Source organism: Podarcis bocagei, assembly GCF_964188305.1.
Source record: "Podarcis bocagei genome assembly, contig: HAP1_SCAFFOLD_208, whole genome shotgun sequence".
Taxonomy (NCBI): Eukaryota; Metazoa; Chordata; class Lepidosauria; order Squamata; family Lacertidae; genus Podarcis; species Podarcis bocagei.
Window position 1 is genome coordinate 69,830 of NW_027670240.1, and position 15,151 is coordinate 84,980.

General features: G+C 41.2%; 1 long non-coding RNA gene across 1 annotated transcript; it reads left to right on the forward strand.

Moving 5' to 3' along the window:
* Positions 1–8,883: 8,883 nt before the first annotated feature.
* Positions 8,884–11,766, forward strand: LOC308579563. The gene is made up of 3 exons (XR_014004538.1): positions 8,884–8,900; positions 9,651–9,781; positions 11,579–11,766. It is a non-coding gene; the product is annotated as an uncharacterized lncRNA (long non-coding RNA).
* Positions 11,767–15,151: the final 3,385 nt, after the last annotated feature.

The following is a 15,151-nucleotide window of genomic DNA, read 5'->3' on the forward strand; positions in this document are numbered from 1 at the left end:
TTATTTTAGCTTATTTACCACTGTTAGGCCTTGAATGGTAAGAAAATGTAAAGCTACATAAACAGATACGTAGTAGTTGAAATCAAAGCATTTACTGGGATTCTGCTGTAGGAGGGAACAGATGAAGCAAGATTTGGTGAATTAGTTTCTCCTGTAGGGATGAATGTGATCCTTGATATGGGTTGTCTCCACCCATCTCTCCAGTAACAGGAAGCAAAATATTTTAGAGAATACACCTTGTGGGCTGAGAAAACCCCTTCCAGTTCTATTTCCTGCCAGTTCCACTGCAGGTTGTATTGTCAGCTGATCCAGGCATGGCAAAAGAGAAGAAGCGGGAACTGATATTCAGACAGCCACTTTTTTTGTTTGCTCTGGATTATGATTAGAGTTCACAAGTAGATAAATCTTAATTTTATATTACAGATTATGCTGATGTTTGTCAGTGTACACACACACACACACAGAGAGAGAGAGAGAGAGAGAGAGAGAGAGAGAGAGAGAGTCTATTGCATACACGGATAAGTTTTAAGAATCCATTCACTATGGGCATGCTATTCTCAGTATCGGTTGCAAAGTAGCTTCATATGAGTGCATTTGTGAATGTCTGAGCTGTATGTTGAGCTGTATGTTGAGCGAACTTTATGAATTAGTGAAGCACGAACCTGATACAAAAATAGCAGAGAAAGATGTTAGCAATGAAACATTTCTGCAGTCAAAAGAAGAACACTTAGCCAGAAAAGATGGTAATGATACCTTGGAAGAAGCTGCATCTCAGATACCACGCAGGATATCTGAAACTGGTCAAACTAAGAAGACTGAAGGTGTAATTTGGAATGAATTTGAACATTCTCGTTATATTAAAAGTCAAGAAATAAACAGTGTGATATCAAATCCAAGATCTCTTGAAAGGAACAGATCCAAAAGATCATCTTTGGGTCTTCAAGGTTATGCTGCAGAACGGAAGCAAGAAAGTGAAGGCACCAATCAGTTAAATTTCAAGAAAGCAGAAGAGAATGAACTAGATGGAACTGAAGGAATTAAAAATGCAAGTAATGATACAGATTTAACAGCAAGTAGACAAAGTGCAAAGTATTTCCATGAATCATGTTCCATAGTATCATTGGAACCTGCAGATAGAGCAGGGCGCCCTGAAAAGTCAGAAGAAGAGCCAACAAAGACAGCTGGTGTGGAAATCAAAGCTAACTTAACAGATACTTGCAGATCATTTGTAAGCATTTTGTCCATACCAAAGTCTAATAAGGAGAGTTTTCAAACTTATTCTAGTCCACGTAAGTTTTTTAAAATAAAAGGCAAGAATGAAGTGCTGGCCATAGAACCAATGCATACTCTGAAAGCAACAAATGAGATTGGTATGAACAACACACAAAAAGATAGAAACTCTGGAATCATTGCCTATTCATTTCGCTGTCGTAACAGTAAAAGCCCCCGGAGGAGCATTAAGCAAAATGAAGACTTTTTAAATGGGCGTTTTTCTACAGAGCAGATGCATATCAATTCAGAGGAGTCATTAGAAGTTCCTGTAGATACTTCTGGAACAGGTTGCATGTGCACACCTAACCAGCCACCTGAAAAAGAGGGAAACTGGCTCCAGGAGGAGGAGGAGGATGATAAAATAAAAGAACCAACAATGAAGGCCCACAACCAGAGTTTTGATAATAAACACTATATACCAGGTCATGAAAATAATGTACCAGTGCCAGCAGAGGGTGAGACTGCTTCAGAACTGAATGTGACAAGCGCATTTATTATAAAAAGAAAGTCAGGTAAATACTTGCAGTACAAGCCTAAGACTATCATTTTGAGATTGTTTCAGAAATTTGTCATGACTTTTTCTTGAACTTGTAATTTTGCTCTCTTTATGTAGTTTTATTCAAAGTCTGTTGGTTATTCTATTTATAAAACTTGTATGAATACCAAAGGAATTTGGTTACTACGATTAAGAGAAGTACAGTGCACTAAAAATAACCCCAACAGATTTTTCTCAATTTTTATCTCTTACTAGTTCTGTTTTTAAAATCTTACTTTAACAGAAAGTATCCTTACTATTTTGATACTGAAGTGTCATCATACACTCATTTTCTGACTATCAGTCTTGTATTTAGGTCCAAGAGACCTCTTTAAGGGCATACTGGGGGGGGGGGGATGATTTACTTCAAAGTGACTATGGTTTTGGTTTTTTTTGTTTTTTTGGGGGGGGGGTTTAAAAAAACACAACTTTATTTGTGGCGCTGTTGCAGAGGTCTCTGTCTTTACAAAAAAAGGGATACAGGAGGGTTTGCCCGTTTTCGAAACCCGAGTGGTAAACTCCCACCCGTCAATTACACCTTGGGAGCCTCTTCTGGTTTCTTGGCTCCTGACGGAGTGATTTGGGCATGCGCCTCAAAGGTGACAGGGATCTGGATTTCAGCAGACTGAATGGCCGGCTTGGGCAAAGGAGCCTCTATCGTCAACATGCCATCGGGGGAAAGGGAGGAGCGGACTGCAGCAGGGTCGATACCAGGGGGCAGCGTGTATTTTCTTGTGAAACATCTGGAGATGAACCCATGATCGTCCTGCCTTTCTTCATGCTTGCCTCTGTAGGCCTTTAAATATGACCTGAACCAAATTCTGCCTCTCATCCCTGCTACTGAATGGGTGAAGTTTCAGACTTGGCATAAGCCAGCTTCCCTTTTTTAAAAAAGATGGGGGGAGGGACGACATATGTTTAAAAAGAACAGATATTTAATGCTTAATATGGATGAATTGGTTAGAGTGTGGTGCTGATAATGCCAAGGTTGCAGGTTTAATCTCTGGATGGGACAGCTGCATATTCCTGCATTTCAGGGGGAGTTGCACTAGATGATTCTTCATGATCATTTACAGTTCTATGATTCTATGAATATCTGTAGGGAAATCACTGGTCACCCCAACCATCAGCATGCCTCTTGCCCTTCGGTCGGCGCCAGAAGGGAGGGAGCCTTCTAGGCTGGATGGCATGAACAGCTGTAACTTTTTTTTTTTTTAAGAGTTTTTAAAATATTTTATTAAGGATTTTCTTGTTTTACAGAAGTGTAGTGCCTCATATATATTTTTTCCCCATGTAACATTTTTACAAATCCGTTTCATTTGTTGAGGCATTAGGGGGAGAAGAAAATAAAAATAAAAATAAAAATAAAAAAAGGAGAGAAAAAGAAAGGGGGGTGGAGAGAGGGAAGATGGATAAGGGTGGGATTGGGTGGCGGTGTTTCTATTATGTTTAATGTATGTAGAGTTTGGTGTCAGCGTGCTTTTGTTGTTCACTTGTGTTCCTTTGGTGGTGAGAGAGGTTGGGGTTGGCCTAGGGTGTGATTGTTTGCTTGTGATTGGCTGTGGTGATCTTGGTTTTCGTGTGTGAGTGAGGTGGGTGGGTGTTTTGGATCAGGTTAGCCATATTGATTTGTATGCTGTTGGTGGATTATTGTCATTGTCCTGTTGGGCTGTGTGTGTGATAAAGGGGAGCCATACCGGGGTGAAGGCATCTTCTTCTGTTTGTCCCCGTGTCAGTTTCAGTTTATTAGTTAATTTTTCTAGTAGGGCTGTTTCCCATACTATTTGGTACCATTGGTCCATGCTTACTCCTGACAGGTCTCTCCAGTGTCTGGTTATGGTGTTTCTGGCTGCTGAGAGCAGGTGGGTTATGAGTTCTTTGTGGTGTAAATGGGCATTGTTGTCTTGGAAGATGTTTAGTAGGGCCAATTCTGGGGTGGTGTCTATTACTTGCTTAGTTATTTTACAAATTTCTTGTATGGCTGTTGTCCAGAACAGTTGGATTTTGGGACACTCCCACCACATGTGGAAGTATGTGCCTGTGGAGGTGCACCCTCTCCAGCATTTTGGTGAGGTTCCTGGGTGTATTAGCGCTAGTTTCCTTGGTGTTAGGTACCACCTGTAGGTGAGTTTCAAAGTGACTATGGTTTTAAAAATAGGCTTCTGTTGGTATCACCAAGAGTTTAACAAAAACTATTCGGAATATGTGACCTGACAGTGTTAAGAAAAGAGAAAGCAAAACAGAAACAGAAACAAATGCCTAAGTTTCTGTTAGGGATCTTCTACTGGAGCGCAGTAGAAGGAGTTTCAGTATAACCCTATAGAACATTACAAATATGAAATCAGTATTGCAGATTTTAACTATGAGTATGTTAAGTCTTCTGTCAGGACAAAACAAACCTGGAGCAGAAATAACCCCCTAGACCAGGGGGCAGCAAATTTTTTCAGCAGGGGGCTGGTCCACTGTCCTTCAGACCTTGTGGGCGACCGGACTATATGGGGGGGGGGGTGAACGAATTCCTATTCCCCACAAATAACCCAGAGATGTATTTTAAATAAAAGCACACATTCTACTCATGTAAAAACATGCTGATTCCCAGACCATCCACGGGCTGGATTGAGAAGGCAATTGGGCCGGATCTGTCCCCTGGGCCTTAGTTTGCCTATCCATGCCCTAGACTAAAAGTTAATCAGGGGGGTCCAAAAGACCTGCAATCTTTTGTGACAGGTTTTTGTATGCACAGAAAAAAATCTCCAGTGCTCTTGAATTGGTGCAAATACATAAAAGATGAAATTTTAGTTATCACTCCAGAAAACAATGAATTAACAATAAATAATATTCAAATTATACTGACACTCAGTATGTAGTAACCAATTCACAGAAGAAAAAAATCTTTTTCATCACTTAACTATCTTCTTGGTCATTATATCAGTTTCTGTGATGTTCCTTATTTTAGCCAACTACAAGTTTGAATAGGATACCTCATTCTCCATTTGGTTCCAATAATAATATTTGTTTATTATTATTGTTTATTAGCAAGTTCCATGTCAGCTTTCACACTTTAAAAGTATTTCATATAACCTAAAGCATCGTCATTCCAGGTAAACGTACAAAATACCTCAATATCAAGGCAATTTGAAAACTTATATTTTTACGTGTTTTTGGACAAATCCAATAGATTTCATTAATTAGTCTATCCCTGCTATCAAGTAATCCTGCTTATTTAACATAGTAAACAAAAATCAACAATAGCCTACCTTTACATTCTGAAACCACCAAACCTCTTGCTGATCATGAGGTCAGCAGTGCTACGGGGTGAGCTCCCATTGCTCTATCTCAGCTCCTGCCAACCTAGCAGTTCAAAAGCATACAAGTGCGAGTAGTTAAATAGGTACCACTGCAGTGGGAAGGTAAATGGCATTTACATGCTCTCTGGCTTCCGTCATGGTGTACCATTGCACCAGAAGTGGTTTAGCCATGCTGGCCACATGACCTGGAAAAGTTGTCTGCAGACAAATGCTGGCCCCCTCGGCATGAAAGCGGAGGTGAGCGACGTACTCCATAGTTGAAGCCAACTGGACTTAACTGTCCAGGGGTCCTTTACTTTTACCTTTTACTCCCTTTGTGATTGGAGCTAAATATTTATGTTGGAATTCAGAATAACTTTCTTCTGTCTTTCTTTTAGATAAATTACCTAAAATGAATCAACCTTCTGATTAGCTTTGTAACTTGGTATATTGAATTTGGTATGTTTTGCTCTTTTGTAGAAGTTAAGAAATCACCTAAAAAGCGGAAGGACGAAGAACCTGACATATTAATTCAGCCTCTTGGAAAGAGAAAGAGGGTGTCCTTTGGTGGGCACTTGAGTCCTGAACTGTTTGATAAATGCTTACCTCCAAACTCACCACTTAAAAGAGGTGCAACTCCAGCACGACTGAGCTTGCCATTTGGAAACTCGCCTCGAGCGGTTTTGAAATTTAGACAATCTCGAATCAAGGTAAATAATTTTCTGTACTGAAATGCCTCAAAAGCACCCAGATCAAGTCTTCTGCTTCTCATTCTTCGTGTGTGTGTGTGTGTGTTTCTAACAATCCTGTACATGCATACTTAGATATAAGTCCCATTGGGTGAAATCCAACATTGTGTAAGAAAACTCCTTCCCCTGTTGCTCTGTATGCCCCCCCCCCGCACCAAATCTCCAGAGGGTCCAAAGACTTTGAAGCAGGATTGGTGGACACATGAGAGCTGGGGTGCAGGGAAGAAGGCCCCCTTGAGAGTAAATTTGTTCTAATGCCACAATATAATTGGATATTATCCATTCCTTCCAATGGGGCTTACAAGTAAGTAGGTATTGGATCCCTGCCTAAAAATTTTTAATTCAGAAGTTGTCAGGGTAAATGAAGTGTCCTTGAGACAGGTTTATGATCTTGAATGCAGGGAAATATTATTTCCAGCGTGGGTTGAGCAAGTTCCAGTTGCTTGACCATTTGCTTCAGAGGTCTTGTTCCCTGACAAATGCTAGCAAGGGAAGACTTGTTTCCACCATGGGATGAGTGGGGTCTAGCCCCACTCCCTTGTTTTCACCTGCTGTACAATAACTCTTGAGAACTGGCATTTTTATTAAAAGTTGGATTATGAGTAAAAATAAATAAAATTGCAGCAAGGGACAACATGACTCCATCGTGGGTTGGAGCAAGTAGTTTGATGTTACTGTTCTGTATTGTGGTTTTTCTATTTAGTAGTTGTAGTGATTGTATTTCATTTTATCATGTTGTGTGCTGTCCTGTGCTTCGTTTGAGGAAGGCCTCTCAAAGATAAGTGTTTTATCTTATTTAAAAGAAATGAGCAGAAAAGATGTCTACTTGAATGAATGCAGTGCATTCTCACTGAATAAAAGTTCTTAATTTTGGCTTGACAGTGCCCTTTAAAAAAGGAGGAGGAAAGCTCTCATTTAAGGAGAAGGGCTAGGACAGGTTTGAGGAACCTCTGGCTTGCAGGCCAATCTTGGCTTGACAGGCTTCCCCATTGGCCCACAAGTGAGGGAGGCAGTTGGCCAAACCAGCTTAAGTCCCTTCCGAAGCACCCAACAATCAGCTGGTTGTTGGGAGCCTTTGAAGCAGTGCACAAAGCAGGAACCCAGTGGCTGATGCAAAGCGAAGATGTTCCTACTTGGTTCAGGTGTCATGTCCCTCCTTTCATTTCAGCAACTGGATTTACAAAGAAACAACTATTGAAATGATGTGGAAAAACACGTCGCTTTTAACAGTGCCTTGCTGCCTGCTAGTGCTTTGAAGTCTTAAATTTGGGGTTTCAGAGCACCAAATCCCTTGACATCATTTGTGATTTCAGCAGGAGGATGGCCCCGCACACTTGTAAAATTTGGCCTGCTAGACTGGCCTGTGGATCCAAAAAGGTTCCTTTTCTCTGGGCTAGGACATGATGTGTGTCTGTGTGGTTTCTTCCTAGGCCTCTTCATGTGTCTGGCCTTCCAGATTTTGGTGGATTATAGCTCTCATCATCATTAACCATTGGCTCTACTCACTGGAGCTGATATGAGTTAGGCCAGAAGTCGCCAAACTTTGAACCAGTGAGCCCATCTTAAATTTGGAGAAAGTGCTGTTCTTGCTAATCACAAAATGGCTGCCGCGGGTTAGCTTTTTATTATAAAATGGCTGCTAAGTCTAAAAGTATGGAAAAAGAGACATAATTATAGAATGATGCAGACATGCCACCCCATTAGTGAAGACATGAGCACATGCACCAACCACTACTGCATTCTCTCCCAGGAAGAAGCTCTTTATACTTTAATCCTGGCATCCAGTGACATGTGGACATGTTCATAGGTGTAGCTGGCTAAGTGCAAACAAACTGAGCAAGAAGAGCAAGCTATTTCTTATGTATTGTGGATTTTTGATGAGATACTTACTGAGGTATTTCATGGGTGCCAAAGGGGGGTCCTGCTACCTGCAGGACACCAAAAGGTTTCTTATCCCTATTTACCCAAGAAAGAAAGGTTAATTGAAAAGGAGCACTTAACAGTTTGTGTGTCAAAGTATGTAGCTCTAACTTCACATGCTTTTCTGTAGATAATAGGGGCACGGTTGCCAATGTAGATGTCCAAAATAATTTGTCTTAACAAACCAGCTTGTACAGATGTTATAGTAAGGAGATGCACTTGAATGAAGTACCAGTTACAACTACTTAGTTCCTGGGCAACTACTGAAATCTGTAAGTGGATATTTATACTTCAAATTGCTATCCTGTACTTCCTCTAAGGATCTCAGGACAACATAGAGAACATTTTATCTATTCAACCACTGCAGTATGATACGGTTGTAAACCTAAGTGGTACACTAGATTCCCAAATTCAGGTCTCCTCAGTTTAAGTTCTGCTTATGTGCTATGCCACATTTGATATCTCATTAGAAGTTCTTTGTATTAACTTTTTAAAAAATCCCTCTTCTTTCTCTACAGAGTTTCCCTGAAGGGGTTCAGCATGAGAATAGTTCATCTAAGAATGCTGCCTCACCCTCAGCACGCAGGTCTCCAGTTGCCTCGCCCACAGCACGCAGGTCTCCGGTTGCCTCACCCGCAGCACGCAAGTCTTTGGTTGCCTCGCCCACAGCACGCAAATCTTCGGTTGCCTCTCCCGCAGCACGCCGGTCTTCAATTGCCTCGCCCGCAGCACGCCGGTCTCCGGTTGCCTCGCCCGCAGCACGCAGGTCTCCAGTTGCCTCACCTCCAGCACGCAGGTCACCGGTTGCCTCGCCTCCAGCACGCAGGTCTCCGGTTGCTTCGCCCCCAGCCACTTTTTCTTTTGATGCACCCCAAAGAAGAGGTCGCTTTTCAGTTTCTCATGTTACCAGCCCACCTTCAGAAGAACAGGATGCTCTTTCCAGTCAGATGAACGGAGATGAAGAAGAGTTCACTGAAGTAAAGACATCTGAACCTACTGTTCAAGAATGCAAAGCTGCTCGTTCAACAAAGAGGAGCAAAAATGCTACTCCAAGAAGTTCTTTGTGTAGGAGAAGTGGAGTAATGGGTGTAATTCACTCTAAAAGGCAAAGTGGGGCTTTCAAAGCCAACTTGATAGGTTTGTCATTATTGCTTTGTTAGTGTCTTTTGATGTTCCACAAAACAATCAGATACAGCATATAGTATTCTAAAAGACTGCAGGGTTTACCAGCCTTTTTGGATCAGTGGGCACAGTTTGAATTTTGATAGAGTGAGGGTGCCCATCACAAAATAGCTACTATGAGAGATGTGTGGCCTAACACCAAATGGCTACAATAAGGAGTATGGTCTAACACAGAATTAGAGAGAGAGCCACCCTCAAATCTTATGCTAACCATGGGAAGTCATTTAGGTCCTACTAATCCTGATTGTGGAGATAACACCAATGCTGTAACGGGACATTACTCAGTACCAGGACAAATATACAAGGTGGTCACACCACACTCAATTTCATTTCACAGAAATTGCTCAAACTTGGGCCCCCAGCTGTTGTTGGCACACAACTCCCATAATCCCTAGCTAGCAAGACCAGTGGTCAGGGATGATGGGACCAAGTTTGAGAAACACTGGCTTAGAAGATACATGCACATTTTGTCCCCTATTTGTGGGAGGGCTAGACAGTTGTGGGTTTTTTAATTAAAAAAATAAAGCTTGGAATTGGCACATGTCCAGAGGTACTAATGAAAGCCTTCATGGGCATCAGGCTGACAACCCTGGCTTAAAAATGCATTAGAACAAATGAATCTACAAATCTAGAAAATGTTGGTTTTATTAAAAATGTGTTTTAAGCATAGAAATAACTAGCAATCTTGAACAATTATCATTCCAGTTGCAAAGTCTTGGGCAGATATAGTGAAACAGGGTGTTCCAAAATCTCAAGTAAGCAGTGCTGCAAAATGTGGTCTTAAAAGATCAGCCAAGAAGAGGTCAGCCAAGAAGAACTCAACAAAACCATCAAAGGTAATTCTCTAGCAGTGATCAAAACTAATACCCTGCATTTAGTAAATATATTGAAGCATTCCATTTTCCAGTCATTAAATGCCAGAGTCTGGAATTCTTTGAAACCAGGGATGGGAAGGGCCTTTAGCTTTTTGATAGATGGTCTGTATCCATGAAGTACCAGTTTCAGTCCCTGGCACTTCTAGACAACTTGAGATCTATTCCACCAAGTCAGAATAGACATCACTGGGATGGATGGACCAATAGTTCTGCTTTGTATAAGGCAGCTTCAAATGTCCTCCACCTTGCCCCCCCCCCCAATAATTGCATGGAATTCCAGAGCAAATGTGCAGATCAGATTCTTTCCCCCTACTCTGAGTTTGGAGATGTGTTCTCTTGGTGTGCATGCCTTTTGGATAATGAAACCAGCCTGAATTACCACATTGGAGTATATATGAGTAATATAAAGCACAGCAGTTTGTAAAGTAGGTTAAAACTAGGCTTGGGAAAATTATGGATAAGTTGATGTTGCTAATGTTAATGAGTATGCATCATATTTTCTTTTGAGAGAGGATATGGTAAAATGAATGGAGATGAATTCTAGGTGCATGATGAGAGCAAGTAGAAAGGCAGCCAATGTCTGGTAGATGGAGCAAGACCATGTTTTGTCCACAAACCAAAGTGGCTTGCCCACACACTGGGCCACAAGCAAAAAGAAATAATGTTTTAAGAGCTGTGTTTGCTACTTAAAAGCTTGTAGGTTAAGTAAAACAGGCTGAATGATCTGTAAGAACAATGGCTTCTAGCCAACATTGTCTGCGCACATGCAAAGCAGATCTCCGCTTGAGAAACAGGACTACATCTTACTGTTTGTTGTCAAACAATTACCAAGTACCCAGTATCCTGAAAGTAAATGGGTAGACACTTCTAAAGCATTTCCAACGTAATATTAGCTTTTTGCAATGAGAGAAAGAGCCAGAAGATACATATGTGGAGAGGAAATGTAGCCACAAGTGAAAAGTTTTCAAGTGCCTTTCACACAGCTTTCCTCTTGTATTATAATAATTCAAACTATGAATTACTATTTGATTACTTTAGGAATAAAGAGAGTTTTCTATATTCAAACTACTACAATTACAATTAAGTCCTTTAGAATTCATGCTGCTTAATGTAATGTAGTTAGTTAACAGCATGTAATGAACCAGGAAGGTTCAGTTCAAACTTTAGTTCAGCCACGAAATCATTGGATCAGCCATACTCTGTCAAGCATCTAATCTGTAATATGGGTGTAATACTCTTGTAGCCTTACAGGATGTTAAGCAGTTTGAATACCATTCTGTACTATTATTCTCTTATTATCAAACACCTCTATATTAAATACATACATAAATGGACTTTATCAAATAAGATATGCAAAATTGGATTTCCCATGCTATTCTTGCAGTCTTTTCTCAGTACTACTTAAGTAAAAGGATGGAAATGACTTAGAATTGGCAAAAGCCACCCTAAGCAACAGTGCAACAATGCACTGAGAATTTTTAGTATGTTGTTGGGGAGGCAAGATGTGACTGGCCAGATGTGAGCTCTATGTTTGTAGTTTCTGCTGCTGCCAAGCAGCAAAATGTTTCAAGAAGGAAAAATGGATGAAAGCTCTGTCTGCTTTTTTTTGCTTGGATTTATTGTGCATGCTGGACTTGACATTCAGAATTGTATCCAACTTTGAAGTAAATGGTAATTGAGCTGCGAGCACCAGGACTTACATGCACTCTGAGCCTCAGTGATCAGACTCAAAGGTTTAATTGTATATTTTGTTTTCAGAACAATGTTTCCATGCTAAAAACGCCAATAAGAAAAGTCCAGGGTCACTTTACTACAGGATATGCAAATTCCCCTGCTCCAATTGTGATTGGAAAAGCTCATACCAGTATTGTGAATGCTGCTGTACAAGTCCCTAAAGTGATGATCAACTATCCTTTGAAGAAACATGATGACTTAAATGAAAGTTTTACAGGTAAATTGTTAGTGTTTTGGTGAAATGATTTTTTTTTCTTGTACAGTACCAAATATTTTGCAAGCCTATAAGGAGTTCACTTGCATCCCATGGAAAATGGTTGGATTGGTCATATAAAGAACTTGGTTGGTTTTACTGTCTGAAACAAACACATGCTGTTCTAACAAAATCAAACCTAGTTTGTACAAAGTAGCATTCTGTTTAAGTCAGTGACGGGCCAGAAAGACCTATGTTTAAATCTCTGCTCATCCATGAATCTTACTTGGTGCCCTTCAACTAGTCAATATATCTCAACGTATCTATGTTTTTGCAAGGATAAAGCTGTAGTAATGGAGAAAGTGCATGTATGTCACAAAGTTCCAAGTATATTTCGTAAAAAACCATTGGCTGCTAGTGCCATCTTAAGATATATTTATCCTATCACATGAGGAAGTTCACATCCTAAGATGGCACTTGCTATAAGACTTTCTTATGGCTTTGATCCACAGAACTGTGAATGGAAGGATAAAATAGATTGGTGCTGTTTTGTTAACTTTTTAAGAAGACCTGCTGGAGCTAACCCAAAGGCTTTCTGGGCCAACATACTGTTTCCCGGAGTAGCCAACCGGATCACTATGGGAAGCCCACAAGCAGGGCAGGATGGCAATAGCCTTCTTGTTTCACTGCAGCATGCTACTCTGATATGCTCCCAGTCCTCTAAAAGTGTAAGGTTAGGACTGGACTAACCCTAGGTGATATTGAACCCAGCAAGACGCTCAGAGCTGTAGGAATGCACAACCTGCAAGGAGCAGGGGGAGCAGTCTGAGAGAATAATCTTGCAAAGCCCTTTTGGGCCTTTGCTAAGATCAAAGCTCCCAATTGAGTATCCTTGGGCACATCCAGATTACCCTAGTTCTAGCTCTGGTTCATTCTGCTCCCAGGCATGAGGAAGTGACAACAGATTAGGAGTTAGTTGCTTTTCCTCACACAGCACATCTGTTAGTCAGAAACAGTCACCGCATGATCAAAATAAGCTTTCCGCTTGCATTTAACTATTTTTATATGCAAATCTGGGCAGATTTAATAGCTAGCATTTTTTAAATTGTATGTAAAACCTATAGTGTGTGTTTGTCTGTAGTACAGCATTAGGTGTACAGTAAAACTTTAAGAAATAAAAGCTGCTCAGTCTTATCAATCCCTAATTGCCAGAAAATTATATTGCGAACATGCATACAGGAAAGTGATGAATATAAGGCACTAAGTGGTTTTTAACATTGGCAACTTACCCATTCTTGACTATAGTAAGATTTTTATCCATGCCAATTTACCAACTCTCAGTTTTGCCAACAGATGGCACTGTGATATTATTTTAAAGGTAGGTCAATATCTAAACCAAGTGTAATACAGTAGTGATACCATCATATAATGGTCCAAAAATACGCAGTCATTTCATCATACTAATACTGGTTTTAAATGCCCCCGAATGAAAGTTGCTCTTTTGCTAAAATCCCTATTTACCTGTTTAATCTGGAAGCATGTGAATTTAGTAATTTCTCAAACTCATATTAGTCTTAATTATGAACTAGTCTTTTAATTCCGCCCTCTCCCACCCCACAATGATGGGTTTTTAAATTTAGATTAGATTTGCTTAATTCTGTTTTGCTATTCTCAGCAACGGGGAAAATGGGTATGCTGGGTACTGAAGGTCCATTTCTAGTTAGAAATCATTCGAACTAGCTAGTGAGATCTTGTAGTGAACTCAGTGCTTGTAGTGTAGCAGCATATATGCAGAGCCCTAATAAGGCCCTTTCCCCAAGTGTTTCAAAATATATAATACTGGGGGTTTGAATTGAGCACAGGTGTCCCGCTGCCCTACTCTTCATGCTGAGCCAGTCAGAGAACCCCCTCCCAGCAGAAAGCCACAAATAGGGTGTTCCAAGGGGTAGGGCTGAGATAGCCCAGAACTGATGGATCCCAAGCCAGTCTTGCAGCTTTCATTGGCTAGCACTGGGCCCAATCAAGACTTGATGCAGGGATCAGGTCCGAACCTTCCCTCTTCATTATATTTTTAAATTTTCTATACTTCAATATAGAGAAGAAAAGAGGTGTAGTTCCTCTGTTCCTGCCTGATTTTTGTTGACAGTTGCTGCGTTTTTTTACGGAAGCACAGCTTGCCAGAGTGAAAGAATCTTACTTCTTGGAGACTGGGAAGGAAATCAGGATTTTACATGGAAGCATAGGTGCTCGCTTCCCTATTGCAAGAATGTATGTGGGTTTATTGAACCATGCAATATAGATTTATAGAATACTAGTATAATTTAAAGTTGAAAATGTCTTCATGGCATCTTTCTTTCTTTGCCTACTAATCGGTAAAGGTAAAGCGACCCCTGACCATTAGTATCTGTTCATTTCTGCTTCCCTGGAGAAAATGAGTCCTTATTGAAAGGGTTTATGCTCTGCTTCCAAGGCATGTGCTCCAGCAACATTGGTAGGGCTTCTTGTGTTCCTGCTGCCATCTTTCAGCATGGGTACCTTCTCTTGCATTTGGTAAAGGGGCCCCTGACCATTAGGTCCAGTCGTGACCGACTCTGGGGTTGCAGCGCTCATCTCGCTTTATTGGCAGAGGGAACCGGCGTACAGCTTCCGGGTCATGTAGCCAGCATGACTAAGACGCTTCTGGCATGGAAACGCCATTTACCTTCCCGCCACAGCAGTACCTATTTATCTACTTGCACTTTGATGTGCTTTTGAACTGCTAGGTTGGCAGGAGCAGGGACCGAGCAATGGGAGCTCACCCCGTCACGGGGATTCAAACCACCAACCTTCTGATCGGCAAGTCCTAGGCTCTGTGGTTTAACCCACAGCGCCACCCGTGTCCCCATCTGTAAAGGTAGCATGTAATAAATCATTAGCGGGAAGAGGAATTGATACATCATCAACAGCTATCACAGTTTGTTCAGACTAATGGGTGATAAACTACCATGTGGCTGTAAACTGCCATGAACATTAATGTTTGAAAATCTTGTGTGATGTTGTAGTCTGGGATTGCACTGTATATAAGACTGTTCTTCTGGGGAGCAGTCAAGCAAAGAGAATGAATTCTTAATAGTTATGTTTTCCCTTGCTCCCAATTGCAAACAAACTACAGTGGTACCCCGCAAGACGAATGCCTCGCAAGACGGAAAACCCGCAAGACGAAAGGGTTTTCTGTTTTGGAGGCGCTTCGCAAGACGAATTTCCCTATGGGCTTGCATCGCAAGACGAAAGCCCATAGGGAAATGCTGGCGGTCGGGAGCAAAGACTTTCGCCCACAGCCGGCCTTCAGAAGAGGACCTCTTCTGAAGGCCGGCGGGGGGCAAAAGTCTTTGCTCCCCCCCGCCTGCCTTCCCCCCGCCTGCCCC